The 18149-nt window shown below is 43.6% G+C and overlaps 37 non-coding genes across 37 annotated transcripts; all 37 read right to left on the minus strand.

The window, feature by feature from the left end:
• Positions 1–50: 50 nt before the first annotated feature.
• LOC137949210 (5S ribosomal RNA) lies at positions 51–169 on the minus strand. Its single transcript, XR_011111747.1, has one exon. It is a non-coding gene; the product is annotated as a 5S ribosomal RNA (ribosomal RNA).
• Positions 170–549: 380 nt separating this feature from the next.
• LOC137949211 (5S ribosomal RNA) lies at positions 550–668 on the minus strand. The gene has a single exon (XR_011111748.1). It is a non-coding gene; the product is annotated as a 5S ribosomal RNA (ribosomal RNA).
• Positions 669–1048: 380 nt separating this feature from the next.
• Positions 1049–1167, minus strand: LOC137949212 (5S ribosomal RNA). Its single transcript, XR_011111749.1, has one exon. It is a non-coding gene; the product is annotated as a 5S ribosomal RNA (ribosomal RNA).
• A 380-nt stretch (positions 1168–1547) lies between these two features.
• On the minus strand, positions 1548–1666 carry LOC137949213 (5S ribosomal RNA). The gene has a single exon (XR_011111750.1). It is a non-coding gene; the product is annotated as a 5S ribosomal RNA (ribosomal RNA).
• Positions 1667–2046: 380 nt separating this feature from the next.
• On the minus strand, positions 2047–2165 carry LOC137949214 (5S ribosomal RNA). Its single transcript, XR_011111751.1, has one exon. It is a non-coding gene; the product is annotated as a 5S ribosomal RNA (ribosomal RNA).
• A 380-nt stretch (positions 2166–2545) lies between these two features.
• LOC137949216 (5S ribosomal RNA) lies at positions 2546–2664 on the minus strand. The gene has a single exon (XR_011111753.1). It is a non-coding gene; the product is annotated as a 5S ribosomal RNA (ribosomal RNA).
• A 380-nt stretch (positions 2665–3044) lies between these two features.
• LOC137949217 (5S ribosomal RNA) lies at positions 3045–3163 on the minus strand. Its single transcript, XR_011111754.1, has one exon. It is a non-coding gene; the product is annotated as a 5S ribosomal RNA (ribosomal RNA).
• Positions 3164–3543: 380 nt separating this feature from the next.
• LOC137949218 (5S ribosomal RNA) lies at positions 3544–3662 on the minus strand. The gene has a single exon (XR_011111755.1). It is a non-coding gene; the product is annotated as a 5S ribosomal RNA (ribosomal RNA).
• A 380-nt stretch (positions 3663–4042) lies between these two features.
• LOC137949219 (5S ribosomal RNA) lies at positions 4043–4161 on the minus strand. Its single transcript, XR_011111756.1, has one exon. It is a non-coding gene; the product is annotated as a 5S ribosomal RNA (ribosomal RNA).
• Positions 4162–4541: 380 nt separating this feature from the next.
• Positions 4542–4660, minus strand: LOC137949221 (5S ribosomal RNA). Its single transcript, XR_011111757.1, has one exon. It is a non-coding gene; the product is annotated as a 5S ribosomal RNA (ribosomal RNA).
• Positions 4661–5040: 380 nt separating this feature from the next.
• On the minus strand, positions 5041–5159 carry LOC137949222 (5S ribosomal RNA). The gene has a single exon (XR_011111758.1). It is a non-coding gene; the product is annotated as a 5S ribosomal RNA (ribosomal RNA).
• A 380-nt stretch (positions 5160–5539) lies between these two features.
• Positions 5540–5658, minus strand: LOC137949223 (5S ribosomal RNA). Its single transcript, XR_011111759.1, has one exon. It is a non-coding gene; the product is annotated as a 5S ribosomal RNA (ribosomal RNA).
• Positions 5659–6038: 380 nt separating this feature from the next.
• LOC137949224 (5S ribosomal RNA) lies at positions 6039–6157 on the minus strand. Its single transcript, XR_011111760.1, has one exon. It is a non-coding gene; the product is annotated as a 5S ribosomal RNA (ribosomal RNA).
• Positions 6158–6537: 380 nt separating this feature from the next.
• Positions 6538–6656, minus strand: LOC137949225 (5S ribosomal RNA). The gene has a single exon (XR_011111761.1). It is a non-coding gene; the product is annotated as a 5S ribosomal RNA (ribosomal RNA).
• Positions 6657–7036: 380 nt separating this feature from the next.
• LOC137949226 (5S ribosomal RNA) lies at positions 7037–7155 on the minus strand. The gene has a single exon (XR_011111762.1). It is a non-coding gene; the product is annotated as a 5S ribosomal RNA (ribosomal RNA).
• A 380-nt stretch (positions 7156–7535) lies between these two features.
• LOC137949228 (5S ribosomal RNA) lies at positions 7536–7654 on the minus strand. Its single transcript, XR_011111764.1, has one exon. It is a non-coding gene; the product is annotated as a 5S ribosomal RNA (ribosomal RNA).
• A 380-nt stretch (positions 7655–8034) lies between these two features.
• LOC137949229 (5S ribosomal RNA) lies at positions 8035–8153 on the minus strand. Its single transcript, XR_011111765.1, has one exon. It is a non-coding gene; the product is annotated as a 5S ribosomal RNA (ribosomal RNA).
• A 380-nt stretch (positions 8154–8533) lies between these two features.
• Positions 8534–8652, minus strand: LOC137949230 (5S ribosomal RNA). Its single transcript, XR_011111766.1, has one exon. It is a non-coding gene; the product is annotated as a 5S ribosomal RNA (ribosomal RNA).
• A 380-nt stretch (positions 8653–9032) lies between these two features.
• LOC137949231 (5S ribosomal RNA) lies at positions 9033–9151 on the minus strand. The gene has a single exon (XR_011111767.1). It is a non-coding gene; the product is annotated as a 5S ribosomal RNA (ribosomal RNA).
• A 380-nt stretch (positions 9152–9531) lies between these two features.
• On the minus strand, positions 9532–9650 carry LOC137949232 (5S ribosomal RNA). Its single transcript, XR_011111768.1, has one exon. It is a non-coding gene; the product is annotated as a 5S ribosomal RNA (ribosomal RNA).
• A 379-nt stretch (positions 9651–10029) lies between these two features.
• LOC137949233 (5S ribosomal RNA) lies at positions 10030–10148 on the minus strand. Its single transcript, XR_011111769.1, has one exon. It is a non-coding gene; the product is annotated as a 5S ribosomal RNA (ribosomal RNA).
• Positions 10149–10528: 380 nt separating this feature from the next.
• On the minus strand, positions 10529–10647 carry LOC137949234 (5S ribosomal RNA). Its single transcript, XR_011111770.1, has one exon. It is a non-coding gene; the product is annotated as a 5S ribosomal RNA (ribosomal RNA).
• A 380-nt stretch (positions 10648–11027) lies between these two features.
• Positions 11028–11146, minus strand: LOC137949235 (5S ribosomal RNA). Its single transcript, XR_011111771.1, has one exon. It is a non-coding gene; the product is annotated as a 5S ribosomal RNA (ribosomal RNA).
• A 380-nt stretch (positions 11147–11526) lies between these two features.
• LOC137949238 (5S ribosomal RNA) lies at positions 11527–11645 on the minus strand. Its single transcript, XR_011111772.1, has one exon. It is a non-coding gene; the product is annotated as a 5S ribosomal RNA (ribosomal RNA).
• A 380-nt stretch (positions 11646–12025) lies between these two features.
• On the minus strand, positions 12026–12144 carry LOC137949239 (5S ribosomal RNA). Its single transcript, XR_011111773.1, has one exon. It is a non-coding gene; the product is annotated as a 5S ribosomal RNA (ribosomal RNA).
• A 380-nt stretch (positions 12145–12524) lies between these two features.
• Positions 12525–12643, minus strand: LOC137949241 (5S ribosomal RNA). The gene has a single exon (XR_011111775.1). It is a non-coding gene; the product is annotated as a 5S ribosomal RNA (ribosomal RNA).
• Positions 12644–13023: 380 nt separating this feature from the next.
• Positions 13024–13142, minus strand: LOC137949242 (5S ribosomal RNA). The gene has a single exon (XR_011111776.1). It is a non-coding gene; the product is annotated as a 5S ribosomal RNA (ribosomal RNA).
• A 380-nt stretch (positions 13143–13522) lies between these two features.
• Positions 13523–13641, minus strand: LOC137949243 (5S ribosomal RNA). The gene has a single exon (XR_011111777.1). It is a non-coding gene; the product is annotated as a 5S ribosomal RNA (ribosomal RNA).
• A 379-nt stretch (positions 13642–14020) lies between these two features.
• LOC137949244 (5S ribosomal RNA) lies at positions 14021–14139 on the minus strand. Its single transcript, XR_011111778.1, has one exon. It is a non-coding gene; the product is annotated as a 5S ribosomal RNA (ribosomal RNA).
• A 378-nt stretch (positions 14140–14517) lies between these two features.
• Positions 14518–14636, minus strand: LOC137949245 (5S ribosomal RNA). The gene has a single exon (XR_011111779.1). It is a non-coding gene; the product is annotated as a 5S ribosomal RNA (ribosomal RNA).
• Positions 14637–15015: 379 nt separating this feature from the next.
• LOC137949246 (5S ribosomal RNA) lies at positions 15016–15134 on the minus strand. Its single transcript, XR_011111780.1, has one exon. It is a non-coding gene; the product is annotated as a 5S ribosomal RNA (ribosomal RNA).
• Positions 15135–15514: 380 nt separating this feature from the next.
• Positions 15515–15633, minus strand: LOC137949247 (5S ribosomal RNA). The gene has a single exon (XR_011111781.1). It is a non-coding gene; the product is annotated as a 5S ribosomal RNA (ribosomal RNA).
• A 379-nt stretch (positions 15634–16012) lies between these two features.
• LOC137949248 (5S ribosomal RNA) lies at positions 16013–16131 on the minus strand. Its single transcript, XR_011111782.1, has one exon. It is a non-coding gene; the product is annotated as a 5S ribosomal RNA (ribosomal RNA).
• Positions 16132–16509: 378 nt separating this feature from the next.
• On the minus strand, positions 16510–16628 carry LOC137949249 (5S ribosomal RNA). The gene has a single exon (XR_011111783.1). It is a non-coding gene; the product is annotated as a 5S ribosomal RNA (ribosomal RNA).
• A 379-nt stretch (positions 16629–17007) lies between these two features.
• LOC137949250 (5S ribosomal RNA) lies at positions 17008–17126 on the minus strand. Its single transcript, XR_011111784.1, has one exon. It is a non-coding gene; the product is annotated as a 5S ribosomal RNA (ribosomal RNA).
• A 380-nt stretch (positions 17127–17506) lies between these two features.
• Positions 17507–17625, minus strand: LOC137949252 (5S ribosomal RNA). Its single transcript, XR_011111786.1, has one exon. It is a non-coding gene; the product is annotated as a 5S ribosomal RNA (ribosomal RNA).
• Positions 17626–18005: 380 nt separating this feature from the next.
• Positions 18006–18124, minus strand: LOC137949254 (5S ribosomal RNA). The gene has a single exon (XR_011111787.1). It is a non-coding gene; the product is annotated as a 5S ribosomal RNA (ribosomal RNA).
• Between the last annotated feature and the right edge of the window lie 25 nt (positions 18125–18149).

Genomic DNA, 18149 nt, shown 5'->3' on the forward strand with positions numbered 1-18149 from the left:
GAGGGGCAAATTAGCAGGCAGCACAGGAACAAAGGGCAAAAAAAAAAAAAGGGGTGCAACACGAGGACTTCCCAGGAGGTCACCCATCCTAGTACTACTCTCGCCCAAGCGCGCTTAACTTCGGAGTTCTGATGGGATCCGGTGCATTAGTGCTGGTATGATCGCACCCGTTTCTGTTACCCTCTCCATCCTACCAATCCCTTCCCCGGCTTCACTCTCCCCCACGTTCTTTTCCACATTCCTACATCAAATAAAATAGAAAATTAAAATCCAACTCACGCAAAAATCGAGATATATAAAAAATTTTGACAATGAGCGCCATTAAACAATAAAACTGAACCGAACTGCATTCATGACGGGTTAAACAAATCAAAATCATACTTTTTTTTTTTTTCCTTTTTCCTCCTGCTCTTCTACCCGAACGATTCGAACCCTTAAAAAACATAAAACAAAGTGTATGTGCAAAAACGTGTTTCGCCGCCCCTAACCGCGGCCTTGTGAGGGGCAAATTAGCAGGCAGCACAGGAACAAAGGGCAAAAAAAAAAAAAGGGGTGCAACACGAGGACTTCCCAGGAGGTCACCCATCCTAGTACTACTCTCGCCCAAGCGCGCTTAACTTCGGAGTTCTGATGGGATCCGGTGCATTAGTGCTGGTATGATCGCACCCGTTTCTGTTACCCTCTCCATCCTACCAATCCCTTCCCCGGCTTCACTCTCCCCCACGTTCTTTTCCACATTCCTACATCAAATAAAATAGAAAATTAAAATCCAACTCACGCAAAAATCGAGATATATAAAAAATTTTGACAATGAGCGCCATTAAACAATAAAACTGAACCGAACTGCATTCATGACGGGTTAAACAAATCAAAATCATACTTTTTTTTTTTTTCCTTTTTCCTCCTGCTCTTCTACCCGAACGATTCGAACCCTTAAAAAACATAAAACAAAGTGTATGTGCAAAAACGTGTTTCGCCGCCCCTAACCGCGGCCTTGTGAGGGGCAAATTAGCAGGCAGCACAGGAACAAAGGGCAAAAAAAAAAAAAGGGGTGCAACACGAGGACTTCCCAGGAGGTCACCCATCCTAGTACTACTCTCGCCCAAGCGCGCTTAACTTCGGAGTTCTGATGGGATCCGGTGCATTAGTGCTGGTATGATCGCACCCGTTTCTGTTACCCTCTCCATCCTACCAATCCCTTCCCCGGCTTCACTCTCCCCCACGTTCTTTTCCACATTCCTACATCAAATAAAATAGAAAATTAAAATCCAACTCACGCAAAAATCGAGATATATAAAAAATTTTGACAATGAGCGCCATTAAACAATAAAACTGAACCGAACTGCATTCATGACGGGTTAAACAAATCAAAATCATACTTTTTTTTTTTTTCCTTTTTCCTCCTGCTCTTCTACCCGAACGATTCGAACCCTTAAAAAACATAAAACAAAGTGTATGTGCAAAAACGTGTTTCGCCGCCCCTAACCGCGGCCTTGTGAGGGGCAAATTAGCAGGCAGCACAGGAACAAAGGGCAAAAAAAAAAAAAGGGGTGCAACACGAGGACTTCCCAGGAGGTCACCCATCCTAGTACTACTCTCGCCCAAGCGCGCTTAACTTCGGAGTTCTGATGGGATCCGGTGCATTAGTGCTGGTATGATCGCACCCGTTTCTGTTACCCTCTCCATCCTACCAATCCCTTCCCCGGCTTCACTCTCCCCCACGTTCTTTTCCACATTCCTACATCAAATAAAATAGAAAATTAAAATCCAACTCACGCAAAAATCGAGATATATAAAAAATTTTGACAATGAGCGCCATTAAACAATAAAACTGAACCGAACTGCATTCATGACGGGTTAAACAAATCAAAATCATACTTTTTTTTTTTTTCCTTTTTCCTCCTGCTCTTCTACCCGAACGATTCGAACCCTTAAAAAACATAAAACAAAGTGTATGTGCAAAAACGTGTTTCGCCGCCCCTAACCGCGGCCTTGTGAGGGGCAAATTAGCAGGCAGCACAGGAACAAAGGGCAAAAAAAAAAAAAGGGGTGCAACACGAGGACTTCCCAGGAGGTCACCCATCCTAGTACTACTCTCGCCCAAGCGCGCTTAACTTCGGAGTTCTGATGGGATCCGGTGCATTAGTGCTGGTATGATCGCACCCGTTTCTGTTACCCTCTCCATCCTACCAATCCCTTCCCCGGCTTCACTCTCCCCCACGTTCTTTTCCACATTCCTACATCAAATAAAATAGAAAATTAAAATCCAACTCACGCAAAAATCGAGATATATAAAAAATTTTGACAATGAGCGCCATTAAACAATAAAACTGAACCGAACTGCATTCATGACGGGTTAAACAAATCAAAATCATACTTTTTTTTTTTTTCCTTTTTCCTCCTGCTCTTCTACCCGAACGATTCGAACCCTTAAAAAACATAAAACAAAGTGTATGTGCAAAAACGTGTTTCGCCGCCCCTAACCGCGGCCTTGTGAGGGGCAAATTAGCAGGCAGCACAGGAACAAAGGGCAAAAAAAAAAAAAGGGGTGCAACACGAGGACTTCCCAGGAGGTCACCCATCCTAGTACTACTCTCGCCCAAGCGCGCTTAACTTCGGAGTTCTGATGGGATCCGGTGCATTAGTGCTGGTATGATCGCACCCGTTTCTGTTACCCTCTCCATCCTACCAATCCCTTCCCCGGCTTCACTCTCCCCCACGTTCTTTTCCACATTCCTACATCAAATAAAATAGAAAATTAAAATCCAACTCACGCAAAAATCGAGATATATAAAAAATTTTGACAATGAGCGCCATTAAACAATAAAACTGAACCGAACTGCATTCATGACGGGTTAAACAAATCAAAATCATACTTTTTTTTTTTTTCCTTTTTCCTCCTGCTCTTCTACCCGAACGATTCGAACCCTTAAAAAACATAAAACAAAGTGTATGTGCAAAAACGTGTTTCGCCGCCCCTAACCGCGGCCTTGTGAGGGGCAAATTAGCAGGCAGCACAGGAACAAAGGGCAAAAAAAAAAAAAGGGGTGCAACACGAGGACTTCCCAGGAGGTCACCCATCCTAGTACTACTCTCGCCCAAGCGCGCTTAACTTCGGAGTTCTGATGGGATCCGGTGCATTAGTGCTGGTATGATCGCACCCGTTTCTGTTACCCTCTCCATCCTACCAATCCCTTCCCCGGCTTCACTCTCCCCCACGTTCTTTTCCACATTCCTACATCAAATAAAATAGAAAATTAAAATCCAACTCACGCAAAAATCGAGATATATAAAAAATTTTGACAATGAGCGCCATTAAACAATAAAACTGAACCGAACTGCATTCATGACGGGTTAAACAAATCAAAATCATACTTTTTTTTTTTTTCCTTTTTCCTCCTGCTCTTCTACCCGAACGATTCGAACCCTTAAAAAACATAAAACAAACTGTATGTGCAAAAACGTGTTTCGCCGCCCCTAACCGCGGCCTTGTGAGGGGCAAATTAGCAGGCAGCACAGGAACAAAGGGCAAAAAAAAAAAAAGGGGTGCAACACGAGGACTTCCCAGGAGGTCACCCATCCTAGTACTACTCTCGCCCAAGCGCGCTTAACTTCGGAGTTCTGATGGGATCCGGTGCATTAGTGCTGGTATGATCGCACCCGTTTCTGTTACCCTCTCCATCCTACCAATCCCTTCCCCGGCTTCACTCTCCCCCACGTTCTTTTCCACATTCCTACATCAAATAAAATAGAAAATTAAAATCCAACTCACGCAAAAATCGAGATATATAAAAAATTTTGACAATGAGCGCCATTAAACAATAAAACTGAACCGAACTGCATTCATGACGGGTTAAACAAATCAAAATCATACTTTTTTTTTTTTTCCTTTTTCCTCCTGCTCTTCTACCCGAACGATTCGAACCCTTAAAAAACATAAAACAAACTGTATGTGCAAAAACGTGTTTCGCCGCCCCTAACCGCGGCCTTGTGAGGGGCAAATTAGCAGGCAGCACAGGAACAAAGGGCAAAAAAAAAAAAAGGGGTGCAACACGAGGACTTCCCAGGAGGTCACCCATCCTAGTACTACTCTCGCCCAAGCGCGCTTAACTTCGGAGTTCTGATGGGATCCGGTGCATTAGTGCTGGTATGATCGCACCCGTTTCTGTTACCCTCTCCATCCTACCAATCCCTTCCCCGGCTTCACTCTCCCCCACGTTCTTTTCCACATTCCTACATCAAATAAAATAGAAAATTAAAATCCAACTCACGCAAAAATCGAGATATATAAAAAATTTTGACAATGAGCGCCATTAAACAATAAAACTGAACCGAACTGCATTCATGACGGGTTAAACAAATCAAAATCATACTTTTTTTTTTTTTCCTTTTTCCTCCTGCTCTTCTACCCGAACGATTCGAACCCTTAAAAAACATAAAACAAAGTGTATGTGCAAAAACGTGTTTCGCCGCCCCTAACCGCGGCCTTGTGAGGGGCAAATTAGCAGGCAGCACAGGAACAAAGGGCAAAAAAAAAAAAAGGGGTGCAACACGAGGACTTCCCAGGAGGTCACCCATCCTAGTACTACTCTCGCCCAAGCGCGCTTAACTTCGGAGTTCTGATGGGATCCGGTGCATTAGTGCTGGTATGATCGCACCCGTTTCTGTTACCCTCTCCATCCTACCAATCCCTTCCCCGGCTTCACTCTCCCCCACGTTCTTTTCCACATTCCTACATCAAATAAAATAGAAAATTAAAATCCAACTCACGCAAAAATCGAGATATATAAAAAATTTTGACAATGAGCGCCATTAAACAATAAAACTGAACCGAACTGCATTCATGACGGGTTAAACAAATCAAAATCATACTTTTTTTTTTTTTCCTTTTTCCTCCTGCTCTTCTACCCGAACGATTCGAACCCTTAAAAAACATAAAACAAAGTGTATGTGCAAAAACGTGTTTCGCCGCCCCTAACCGCGGCCTTGTGAGGGGCAAATTAGCAGGCAGCACAGGAACAAAGGGCAAAAAAAAAAAAAGGGGTGCAACACGAGGACTTCCCAGGAGGTCACCCATCCTAGTACTACTCTCGCCCAAGCGCGCTTAACTTCGGAGTTCTGATGGGATCCGGTGCATTAGTGCTGGTATGATCGCACCCGTTTCTGTTACCCTCTCCATCCTACCAATCCCTTCCCCGGCTTCACTCTCCCCCACGTTCTTTTCCACATTCCTACATCAAATAAAATAGAAAATTAAAATCCAACTCACGCAAAAATCGAGATATATAAAAAATTTTGACAATGAGCGCCATTAAACAATAAAACTGAACCGAACTGCATTCATGACGGGTTAAACAAATCAAAATCATACTTTTTTTTTTTTTCCTTTTTCCTCCTGCTCTTCTACCCGAACGATTCGAACCCTTAAAAAACATAAAACAAAGTGTATGTGCAAAAACGTGTTTCGCCGCCCCTAACCGCGGCCTTGTGAGGGGCAAATTAGCAGGCAGCACAGGAACAAAGGGCAAAAAAAAAAAAAGGGGTGCAACACGAGGACTTCCCAGGAGGTCACCCATCCTAGTACTACTCTCGCCCAAGCGCGCTTAACTTCGGAGTTCTGATGGGATCCGGTGCATTAGTGCTGGTATGATCGCACCCGTTTCTGTTACCCTCTCCATCCTACCAATCCCTTCCCCGGCTTCACTCTCCCCCACGTTCTTTTCCACATTCCTACATCAAATAAAATAGAAAATTAAAATCCAACTCACGCAAAAATCGAGATATATAAAAAATTTTGACAATGAGCGCCATTAAACAATAAAACTGAACCGAACTGCATTCATGACGGGTTAAACAAATCAAAATCATACTTTTTTTTTTTTTCCTTTTTCCTCCTGCTCTTCTACCCGAACGATTCGAACCCTTAAAAAACATAAAACAAAGTGTATGTGCAAAAACGTGTTTCGCCGCCCCTAACCGCGGCCTTGTGAGGGGCAAATTAGCAGGCAGCACAGGAACAAAGGGCAAAAAAAAAAAAAGGGGTGCAACACGAGGACTTCCCAGGAGGTCACCCATCCTAGTACTACTCTCGCCCAAGCGCGCTTAACTTCGGAGTTCTGATGGGATCCGGTGCATTAGTGCTGGTATGATCGCACCCGTTTCTGTTACCCTCTCCATCCTACCAATCCCTTCCCCGGCTTCACTCTCCCCCACGTTCTTTTCCACATTCCTACATCAAATAAAATAGAAAATTAAAATCCAACTCACGCAAAAATCGAGATATATAAAAAATTTTGACAATGAGCGCCATTAAACAATAAAACTGAACCGAACTGCATTCATGACGGGTTAAACAAATCAAAATCATACTTTTTTTTTTTTTCCTTTTTCCTCCTGCTCTTCTACCCGAACGATTCGAACCCTTAAAAAACATAAAACAAAGTGTATGTGCAAAAACGTGTTTCGCCGCCCCTAACCGCGGCCTTGTGAGGGGCAAATTAGCAGGCAGCACAGGAACAAAGGGCAAAAAAAAAAAAAGGGGTGCAACACGAGGACTTCCCAGGAGGTCACCCATCCTAGTACTACTCTCGCCCAAGCGCGCTTAACTTCGGAGTTCTGATGGGATCCGGTGCATTAGTGCTGGTATGATCGCACCCGTTTCTGTTACCCTCTCCATCCTACCAATCCCTTCCCCGGCTTCACTCTCCCCCACGTTCTTTTCCACATTCCTACATCAAATAAAATAGAAAATTAAAATCCAACTCACGCAAAAATCGAGATATATAAAAAATTTTGACAATGAGCGCCATTAAACAATAAAACTGAACCGAACTGCATTCATGACGGGTTAAACAAATCAAAATCATACTTTTTTTTTTTTTCCTTTTTCCTCCTGCTCTTCTACCCGAACGATTCGAACCCTTAAAAAACATAAAACAAAGTGTATGTGCAAAAACGTGTTTCGCCGCCCCTAACCGCGGCCTTGTGAGGGGCAAATTAGCAGGCAGCACAGGAACAAAGGGCAAAAAAAAAAAAAGGGGTGCAACACGAGGACTTCCCAGGAGGTCACCCATCCTAGTACTACTCTCGCCCAAGCGCGCTTAACTTCGGAGTTCTGATGGGATCCGGTGCATTAGTGCTGGTATGATCGCACCCGTTTCTGTTACCCTCTCCATCCTACCAATCCCTTCCCCGGCTTCACTCTCCCCCACGTTCTTTTCCACATTCCTACATCAAATAAAATAGAAAATTAAAATCCAACTCACGCAAAAATCGAGATATATAAAAAATTTTGACAATGAGCGCCATTAAACAATAAAACTGAACCGAACTGCATTCATGACGGGTTAAACAAATCAAAATCATACTTTTTTTTTTTTTCCTTTTTCCTCCTGCTCTTCTACCCGAACGATTCGAACCCTTAAAAAACATAAAACAAACTGTATGTGCAAAAACGTGTTTCGCCGCCCCTAACCGCGGCCTTGTGAGGGGCAAATTAGCAGGCAGCACAGGAACAAAGGGCAAAAAAAAAAAAAGGGGTGCAACACGAGGACTTCCCAGGAGGTCACCCATCCTAGTACTACTCTCGCCCAAGCGCGCTTAACTTCGGAGTTCTGATGGGATCCGGTGCATTAGTGCTGGTATGATCGCACCCGTTTCTGTTACCCTCTCCATCCTACCAATCCCTTCCCCGGCTTCACTCTCCCCCACGTTCTTTTCCACATTCCTACATCAAATAAAATAGAAAATTAAAATCCAACTCACGCAAAAATCGAGATATATAAAAAATTTTGACAATGAGCGCCATTAAACAATAAAACTGAACCGAACTGCATTCATGACGGGTTAAACAAATCAAAATCATACTTTTTTTTTTTTTCCTTTTTCCTCCTGCTCTTCTACCCGAACGATTCGAACCCTTAAAAAACATAAAACAAAGTGTATGTGCAAAAACGTGTTTCGCCGCCCCTAACCGCGGCCTTGTGAGGGGCAAATTAGCAGGCAGCACAGGAACAAAGGGCAAAAAAAAAAAAAGGGGTGCAACACGAGGACTTCCCAGGAGGTCACCCATCCTAGTACTACTCTCGCCCAAGCGCGCTTAACTTCGGAGTTCTGATGGGATCCGGTGCATTAGTGCTGGTATGATCGCACCCGTTTCTGTTACCCTCTCCATCCTACCAATCCCTTCCCCGGCTTCACTCTCCCCCACGTTCTTTTCCACATTCCTACATCAAATAAAATAGAAAATTAAAATCCAACTCACGCAAAAATCGAGATATATAAAAAATTTTGACAATGAGCGCCATTAAACAATAAAACTGAACCGAACTGCATTCATGACGGGTTAAACAAATCAAAATCATACTTTTTTTTTTTTTCCTTTTTCCTCCTGCTCTTCTACCCGAACGATTCGAACCCTTAAAAAACATAAAACAAAGTGTATGTGCAAAAACGTGTTTCGCCGCCCCTAACCGCGGCCTTGTGAGGGGCAAATTAGCAGGCAGCACAGGAACAAAGGGCAAAAAAAAAAAAAGGGGTGCAACACGAGGACTTCCCAGGAGGTCACCCATCCTAGTACTACTCTCGCCCAAGCGCGCTTAACTTCGGAGTTCTGATGGGATCCGGTGCATTAGTGCTGGTATGATCGCACCCGTTTCTGTTACCCTCTCCATCCTACCAATCCCTTCCCCGGCTTCACTCTCCCCCACGTTCTTTTCCACATTCCTACATCAAATAAAATAGAAAATTAAAATCCAACTCACGCAAAAATCGAGATATATAAAAAATTTTGACAATGAGCGCCATTAAACAATAAAACTGAACCGAACTGCATTCATGACGGGTTAAACAAATCAAAATCATACTTTTTTTTTTTTTCCTTTTTCCTCCTGCTCTTCTACCCGAACGATTCGAACCCTTAAAAAACATAAAACAAACTGTATGTGCAAAAACGTGTTTCGCCGCCCCTAACCGCGGCCTTGTGAGGGGCAAATTAGCAGGCAGCACAGGAACAAAGGGCAAAAAAAAAAAAAGGGGTGCAACACGAGGACTTCCCAGGAGGTCACCCATCCTAGTACTACTCTCGCCCAAGCGCGCTTAACTTCGGAGTTCTGATGGGATCCGGTGCATTAGTGCTGGTATGATCGCACCCGTTTCTGTTACCCTCTCCATCCTACCAATCCCTTCCCCGGCTTCACTCTCCCCCACGTTCTTTTCCACATTCCTACATCAAATAAAATAGAAAATTAAAATCCAACTCACGCAAAAATCGAGATATATAAAAAATTTTGACAATGAGCGCCATTAAACAATAAAACTGAACCGAACTGCATTCATGACGGGTTAAACAAATCAAAATCATACTTTTTTTTTTTTTCCTTTTTCCTCCTGCTCTTCTACCCGAACGATTCGAACCCTTAAAAAACATAAAACAAACTGTATGTGCAAAAACGTGTTTCGCCGCCCCTAACCGCGGCCTTGTGAGGGGCAAATTAGCAGGCAGCACAGGAACAAAGGGCAAAAAAAAAAAAAGGGGTGCAACACGAGGACTTCCCAGGAGGTCACCCATCCTAGTACTACTCTCGCCCAAGCGCGCTTAACTTCGGAGTTCTGATGGGATCCGGTGCATTAGTGCTGGTATGATCGCACCCGTTTCTGTTACCCTCTCCATCCTACCAATCCCTTCCCCGGCTTCACTCTCCCCCACGTTCTTTTCCACATTCCTACATCAAATAAAATAGAAAATTAAAATCCAACTCACGCAAAAATCGAGATATATAAAAAATTTTGACAATGAGCGCCATTAAACAATAAAACTGAACCGAACTGCATTCATGACGGGTTAAACAAATCAAAATCATACTTTTTTTTTTTTCCTTTTTCCTCCTGCTCTTCTACCCGAACGATTCGAACCCTTAAAAAACATAAAACAAACTGTATGTGCAAAAACGTGTTTCGCCGCCCCTAACCGCGGCCTTGTGAGGGGCAAATTAGCAGGCAGCACAGGAACAAAGGGCAAAAAAAAAAAAAGGGGTGCAACACGAGGACTTCCCAGGAGGTCACCCATCCTAGTACTACTCTCGCCCAAGCGCGCTTAACTTCGGAGTTCTGATGGGATCCGGTGCATTAGTGCTGGTATGATCGCACCCGTTTCTGTTACCCTCTCCATCCTACCAATCCCTTCCCCGGCTTCACTCTCCCCCACGTTCTTTTCCACATTCCTACATCAAATAAAATAGAAAATTAAAATCCAACTCACGCAAAAATCGAGATATATAAAAAATTTTGACAATGAGCGCCATTAAACAATAAAACTGAACCGAACTGCATTCATGACGGGTTAAACAAATCAAAATCATACTTTTTTTTTTTTTCCTTTTTCCTCCTGCTCTTCTACCCGAACGATTCGAACCCTTAAAAAACATAAAACAAAGTGTATGTGCAAAAACGTGTTTCGCCGCCCCTAACCGCGGCCTTGTGAGGGGCAAATTAGCAGGCAGCACAGGAACAAAGGGCAAAAAAAAAAAAAGGGGTGCAACACGAGGACTTCCCAGGAGGTCACCCATCCTAGTACTACTCTCGCCCAAGCGCGCTTAACTTCGGAGTTCTGATGGGATCCGGTGCATTAGTGCTGGTATGATCGCACCCGTTTCTGTTACCCTCTCCATCCTACCAATCCCTTCCCCGGCTTCACTCTCCCCCACGTTCTTTTCCACATTCCTACATCAAATAAAATAGAAAATTAAAATCCAACTCACGCAAAAATCGAGATATATAAAAAATTTTGACAATGAGCGCCATTAAACAATAAAACTGAACCGAACTGCATTCATGACGGGTTAAACAAATCAAAATCATACTTTTTTTTTTTTTCCTTTTTCCTCCTGCTCTTCTACCCGAACGATTCGAACCCTTAAAAAACATAAAACAAACTGTATGTGCAAAAACGTGTTTCGCCGCCCCTAACCGCGGCCTTGTGAGGGGCAAATTAGCAGGCAGCACAGGAACAAAGGGCAAAAAAAAAAAAAGGGGTGCAACACGAGGACTTCCCAGGAGGTCACCCATCCTAGTACTACTCTCGCCCAAGCGCGCTTAACTTCGGAGTTCTGATGGGATCCGGTGCATTAGTGCTGGTATGATCGCACCCGTTTCTGTTACCCTCTCCATCCTACCAATCCCTTCCCCGGCTTCACTCTCCCCCACGTTCTTTTCCACATTCCTACATCAAATAAAATAGAAAATTAAAATCCAACTCACGCAAAAATCGAGATATATAAAAAATTTTGACAATGAGCGCCATTAAACAATAAAACTGAACCGAACTGCATTCATGACGGGTTAAACAAATCAAAATCATACTTTTTTTTTTTTTCCTTTTTCCTCCTGCTCTTCTACCCGAACGATTCGAACCCTTAAAAAACATAAAACAAAGTGTATGTGCAAAAACGTGTTTCGCCGCCCCTAACCGCGGCCTTGTGAGGGGCAAATTAGCAGGCAGCACAGGAACAAAGGGCAAAAAAAAAAAAAGGGGTGCAACACGAGGACTTCCCAGGAGGTCACCCATCCTAGTACTACTCTCGCCCAAGCGCGCTTAACTTCGGAGTTCTGATGGGATCCGGTGCATTAGTGCTGGTATGATCGCACCCGTTTCTGTTACCCTCTCCATCCTACCAATCCCTTCCCCGGCTTCACTCTCCCCCACGTTCTTTTCCACATTCCTACATCAAATAAAATAGAAAATTAAAATCCAACTCACGCAAAAATCGAGATATATAAAAAATTTTGACAATGAGCGCCATTAAACAATAAAACTGAACCGAACTGCATTCATGACGGGTTAAACAAATCAAAATCATACTTTTTTTTTTTTTCCTTTTTCCTCCTGCTCTTCTACCCGAACGATTCGAACCCTTAAAAAACATAAAACAAACTGTATGTGCAAAAACGTGTTTCGCCGCCCCTAACCGCGGCCTTGTGAGGGGCAAATTAGCAGGCAGCACAGGAACAAAGGGCAAAAAAAAAAAAAGGGGTGCAACACGAGGACTTCCCAGGAGGTCACCCATCCTAGTACTACTCTCGCCCAAGCGCGCTTAACTTCGGAGTTCTGATGGGATCCGGTGCATTAGTGCTGGTATGATCGCACCCGTTTCTGTTACCCTCTCCATCCTACCAATCCCTTCCCCGGCTTCACTCTCCCCCACGTTCTTTTCCACATTCCTACATCAAATAAAATAGAAAATTAAAATCCAACTCACGCAAAAATCGAGATATATAAAAAATTTTGACAATGAGCGCCATTAAACAATAAAACTGAACCGAACTGCATTCATGACGGGTTAAACAAATCAAAATCATACTTTTTTTTTTTTTCCTTTTTCCTCCTGCTCTTCTACCCGAACGATTCGAACCCTTAAAAAACATAAAACAAACTGTATGTGCAAAAACGTGTTTCGCCGCCCCTAACCGCGGCCTTGTGAGGGGCAAATTAGCAGGCAGCACAGGAACAAAGGGCAAAAAAAAAAAAAGGGGTGCAACACGAGGACTTCCCAGGAGGTCACCCATCCTAGTACTACTCTCGCCCAAGCGCGCTTAACTTCGGAGTTCTGATGGGATCCGGTGCATTAGTGCTGGTATGATCGCACCCGTTTCTGTTACCCTCTCCATCCTACCAATCCCTTCCCCGGCTTCACTCTCCCCCACGTTCTTTTCCACATTCCTACATCAAATAAAATAGAAAATTAAAATCCAACTCACGCAAAAATCGAGATATATAAAAAATTTTGACAATGAGCGCCATTAAACAATAAAACTGAACCGAACTGCATTCATGACGGGTTAAACAAATCAAAATCATACTTTTTTTTTTTTTCCTTTTTCCTCCTGCTCTTCTACCCGAACGATTCGAACCCTTAAAAAACATAAAACAAAGTGTATGTGCAAAAACGTGTTTCGCCGCCCCTAACCGCGGCCTTGTGAGGGGCAAATTAGCAGGCAGCACAGGAACAAAGGGCAAAAAAAAAAAAAGGGGTGCAACACGAGGACTTCCCAGGAGGTCACCCATCCTAGTACTACTCTCGCCCAAGCGCGCTTAACTTCGGAGTTCTGATGGGATCCGGTGCATTAGTGCTGGTATGATCGCACCCGTTTCTGTTACCCTCTCCATCCTACCAATCCCTTCCCCGGCTTCACTCTCCCCCACGTTCTTTTCCACATTCCTACATCAAATAAAATAGAAAATTAAAATCCAACTCACGCAAAAATCGAGATATATAAAAAATTTTGACAATGAGCGCCATTAAACAATAAAACTGAACCGAACTGCATTCATGACGGGTTAAACAAATCAAAATCATACTTTTTTTTTTTTTCCTTTTTCCTCCTGCTCTTCTACCCGAACGATTCGAACCCTTAAAAAACATAAAACAAAGTGTATGTGCAAAAACGTGTTTCGCCGCCCCTAACCGCGGCCTTGTGAGGGGCAAATTAGCAGGCAGCACAGGAACAAAGGGCAAAAAAAAAAAAAGGGGTGCAACACGAGGACTTCCCAGGAGGTCACCCATCCTAGTACTACTCTCGCCCAAGCGCGCTTAACTTCGGAGTTCTGATGGGATCCGGTGCATTAGTGCTGGTATGATCGCACCCGTTTCTGTTACCCTCTCCATCCTACCAATCCCTTCCCCGGCTTCACTCTCCCCCACGTTCTTTTCCACATTCCTACATCAAATAAAATAGAAAATTAAAATCCAACTCACGCAAAAATCGAGATATATAAAAAATTTTGACAATGAGCGCCATTAAACAATAAAACTGAACCGAACTGCATTCATGACGGGTTAAACAAATCAAAATCATACTTTTTTTTTTTTCCTTTTTCCTCCTGCTCTTCTACCCGAACGATTCGAACCCTTAAAAAACATAAAACAAACTGTATGTGCAAAAAACGTGTTTCGCCGCCCCTAACCGCGGCCTTGTGAGGGGCAAATTAGCAGGCAGCACAGGAACAAAGGGCAAAAAAAAAAAAGGGGTGCAACACGAGGACTTCCCAGGAGGTCACCCATCCTAGTACTACTCTCGCCCAAGCGCGCTTAACTTCGGAGTTCTGATGGGATCCGGTGCATTAGTGCTGGTATGATCGCACCCGTTTCTGTTACCCTCTCCATCCTACCAATCCCTTCCCCGGCTTCACTCTCCCCCACGTTCTTTTCCACATTCCTACATCAAATAAAATAGAAAATTAAAATCCAACTCACGCAAAAATCGAGATATATAAAAAATTTTGACAATGAGCGCCATTAAACAATAAAACTGAACCGAACTGCATTCATGACGGTTAAACAAATCAAAATCATACTTTTTTTTTTTTTCCTTTTTCCTCCTGCTCTTCTACCCGAACGATTCGAACCCTTAAAAACATAAAACAAACTGTATGTGCAAAAACGTGTTTCGCCGCCCCTAACCGCGGCCTTGTGAGGGGCAAATTAGCAGGCAGCACAGGAACAAAGGGCAAAAAAAAAAAAAGGGGTGCAACACGAGGACTTCCCAGGAGGTCACCCATCCTAGTACTACTCTCGCCCAAGCGCGCTTAACTTCGGAGTTCTGATGGGATCCGGTGCATTAGTGCTGGTATGATCGCACCCGTTTCTGTTACCCTCTCCATCCTACCAATCCCTTCCCCGGCTTCACTCTCCCCCACGTTCTTTTCCACATTCCTACATCAAATAAAATAGAAAATTAAAATCCAACTCACGCAAAAATCGAGATATATAAAAAATTTTGACAATGAGCGCCATTAAACAATAAAACTGAACCGAACTGCATTCATGACGGGTTAAACAAATCAAAATCATACTTTTTTTTTTTTTCCTTTTTCCTCCTGCTCTTCTACCCGAACGATTCGAACCCTTAAAAAACATAAAACAAACTGTATGTGCAAAAACGTGTTTCGCCGCCCCTAACCGCGGCCTTGTGAGGGGCAAATTAGCAGGCAGCACAGGAACAAAGGGCAAAAAAAAAAAAGGGGTGCAACACGAGGACTTCCCAGGAGGTCACCCATCCTAGTACTACTCTCGCCCAAGCGCGCTTAACTTCGGAGTTCTGATGGGATCCGGTGCATTAGTGCTGGTATGATCGCACCCGTTTCTGTTACCCTCTCCATCCTACCAATCCCTTCCCCGGCTTCACTCTCCCCCACGTTCTTTTCCACATTCCTACATCAAATAAAATAGAAAATTAAAATCCAACTCACGCAAAAATCGAGATATATAAAAAATTTTGACAATGAGCGCCATTAAACAATAAAACTGAACCGAACTGCATTCATGACGGGTTAAACAAATCAAAATCATACTTTTTTTTTTTTTCCTTTTTCCTCCTGCTCTTCTACCCGAACGATTCGAACCCTTAAAAAACATAAAACAAAGTGTATGTGCAAAAACGTGTTTCGCCGCCCCTAACCGCGGCCTTGTGAGGGGCAAATTAGCAGGCAGCACAGGAACAAAGGGCAAAAAAAAAAAAAGGGGTGCAACACGAGGACTTCCCAGGAGGTCACCCATCCTAGTACTACTCTCGCCCAAGCGCGCTTAACTTCGGAGTTCTGATGGGATCCGGTGCATTAGTGCTGGTATGATCGCACCCGTTTCTGTTACCCTCTCCATCCTACCAATCCCTTCCCCGGCTTCACTCTCCCCCACGTTCTTTTCCACATTCCTACATCAAATAAAATAGAAAATTAAAATCCAACTCACGCAAAAATCGAGATATATAAAAAATTTTGACAATGAGCGCCATTAAACAATAAAACTGAACCGAACTGCATTCATGACGGGTTAAACAAATCAAAATCATACTTTTTTTTTTTTTCCTTTTTCCTCCTGCTCTTCTACCCGAACGATTCGAACCCTTAAAAAACATAAAACAAAGTGTATGTGCAAAAACGTGTTTCGCCGCCCCTAACCGCGGCCTTGTGAGGGGCAAATTAGCAGGCAGCACAGGAACAAAGGGCAAAAAAAAAAAAGGGGTGCAACACGAGGACTTCCCAGGAGGTCACCCATCCTAGTACTACTCTCGCCCAAGCGCGCTTAACTTCGGAGTTCTGATGGGATCCGGTGCATTAGTGCTGGTATGATCGCACCCGTTTCTGTTACCCTCTCCATCCTACCAATCCCTTCCCCGGCTTCACTCTCCCCCACGTTCTTTTCCACATTCCTACATCAAATAAAATAGAAAATTAAAATCCAACTCACGCAAAAATCGAGATATATAAAAATTTTGACAATGAGCGCCATTAAACAATAAAACTGAACCGAACTGCATTCATGACGGGTTAAACAAATCAAAATCATACTTTTTTTTTTTTTCCTTTTTCCTCCTGCTCTTCTACCCGAACGATTCGAACCCTTAAAAAACATAAAACAAACTGTATGTGCAAAAACGTGTTTCGCCGCCCCTAACCGCGGCCTTGTGAGGGGCAAATTAGCAGGCAGCACAGGAACAAAGGGCAAAAAAAAAAAAGGGGTGCAACACGAGGACTTCCCAGGAGGTCACCCATCCTAGTACTACTCTCGCCCAAGCGCGCTTAACTTCGGAGTTCTGATGGGATCCGGTGCATTAGTGCTGGTATGATCGCACCCGTTTCTGTTACCCTCTCCATCCTACCAATCCCTTCCCCGGCTTCACTCTCCCCCACGTTCTTTTCCACATTCCTACATCAAATAAAATAGAAAATTAAAATCCAACTCACGCAAAAATCGAGATATATAAAAAATTTTGACAATGAGCGCCATTAAACAATAAAACTGAACCGAACTGCATTCATGACGGGTTAAACAAATCAAAATCATACTTTTTTTTTTTTCCTTTTTCCTCCTGCTCTTCTACCCGAACGATTCGAACCCTTAAAAAACATAAAACAAAGTGTATGTGCAAAAACGTGTTTCGCCGCCCCTAACCGCGGCCTTGTGAGGGGCAAATTAGCAGGCAGCACAGGAACAAAGGGCAAAAAAAAAAAAAGGGGTGCAACACGAGGACTTCCCAGGAGGTCACCCATCCTAGTACTACTCTCGCCCAAGCGCGCTTAACTTCGGAGTTCTGATGGGATCCGGTGCATTAGTGCTGGTATGATCGCACCCGTTTCTGTTACCCTCTCCATCCTACCAATCCCTTCCCCGGCTTCACTCTCCCCCACGTTCTTTTCCACATTCCTACATCAAATAAAATAGAAAATTAAAATCCAACTCACGCAAAAATCGAGATATATAAAAAATTTTGACAATGAGCGCCATTAAACAATAAAACTGAACCGAACTGCATTCATGACGGGTTAAACAAATCAAAATCATACTTTTTTTTTTTTTCCTTTTTCCTCCTGCTCTTCTACCCGAACGATTCGAACCCTTAAAAAACATAAAACAAAGTGTATGTGCAAAAACGTGTTTCGCCGCCCCTAACCGCGGCCTTGTGAGGGGCAAATTAGCAGGCAGCACAGGAACAAAGGGCAAAAAAAAAAAAAGGGGTGCAACACGAGGACTTCCCAGGAGGTCACCCATCCTAGTACTACTCTCGCCCAAGCGCGCTTAACTTCGGAGTTCTGATGGGATCCGGTGCATTAGTGCTGGTATGATCGCACCCGTTTCTGTTACCCTCTCCATCCTACCAATCCCTTCCCCGGCTTCACTCTCCCCCACGTTCTTTTCCACATTCCTACATCAAATAAAATAGAAAATTAAAATCCAACTCACGCAAAAATCGAGATATATAAAAAATTTTGACAATGAGCGCCATTAAACAATAAAACTGAACCGAACTGCATTCATGACGGGTTAAACAAATCAAAATCATACTTTTTTTTTTTTTCCTTTTTCCTCCTGCTCTTCTACCCGAACGATTCGAACCCTTAAAAAACATAAAACAAACTGTATGTGCAAAAACGTGTTTCGCCGCCCCTAACCGCGGCCTTGTGAGGGGCAAATTAGCAGGCAGCACAGGAACAAAGGGCAAAAAAAAAAAAAGGGGTGCAACACGAGGACTTCCCAGGAGGTCACCCATCCTAGTACTACTCTCGCCCAAGCGCGCTTAACTTCGGAGTTCTGATGGGATCCGGTGCATTAGTGCTGGTATGATCGCACCCGTTTCTGTTACCCTCTCCATCCTAC

Source organism: Aristolochia californica, unplaced genomic scaffold (assembly GCF_029961685.1).
Source record: "Aristolochia californica isolate CCGP_79_NKW_82.1479 unplaced genomic scaffold, dmAriCali1.0.hap1 SCAF_132, whole genome shotgun sequence".
NCBI lineage: Eukaryota > Viridiplantae > Streptophyta > Magnoliopsida > Piperales > Aristolochiaceae > Aristolochia > Aristolochia californica.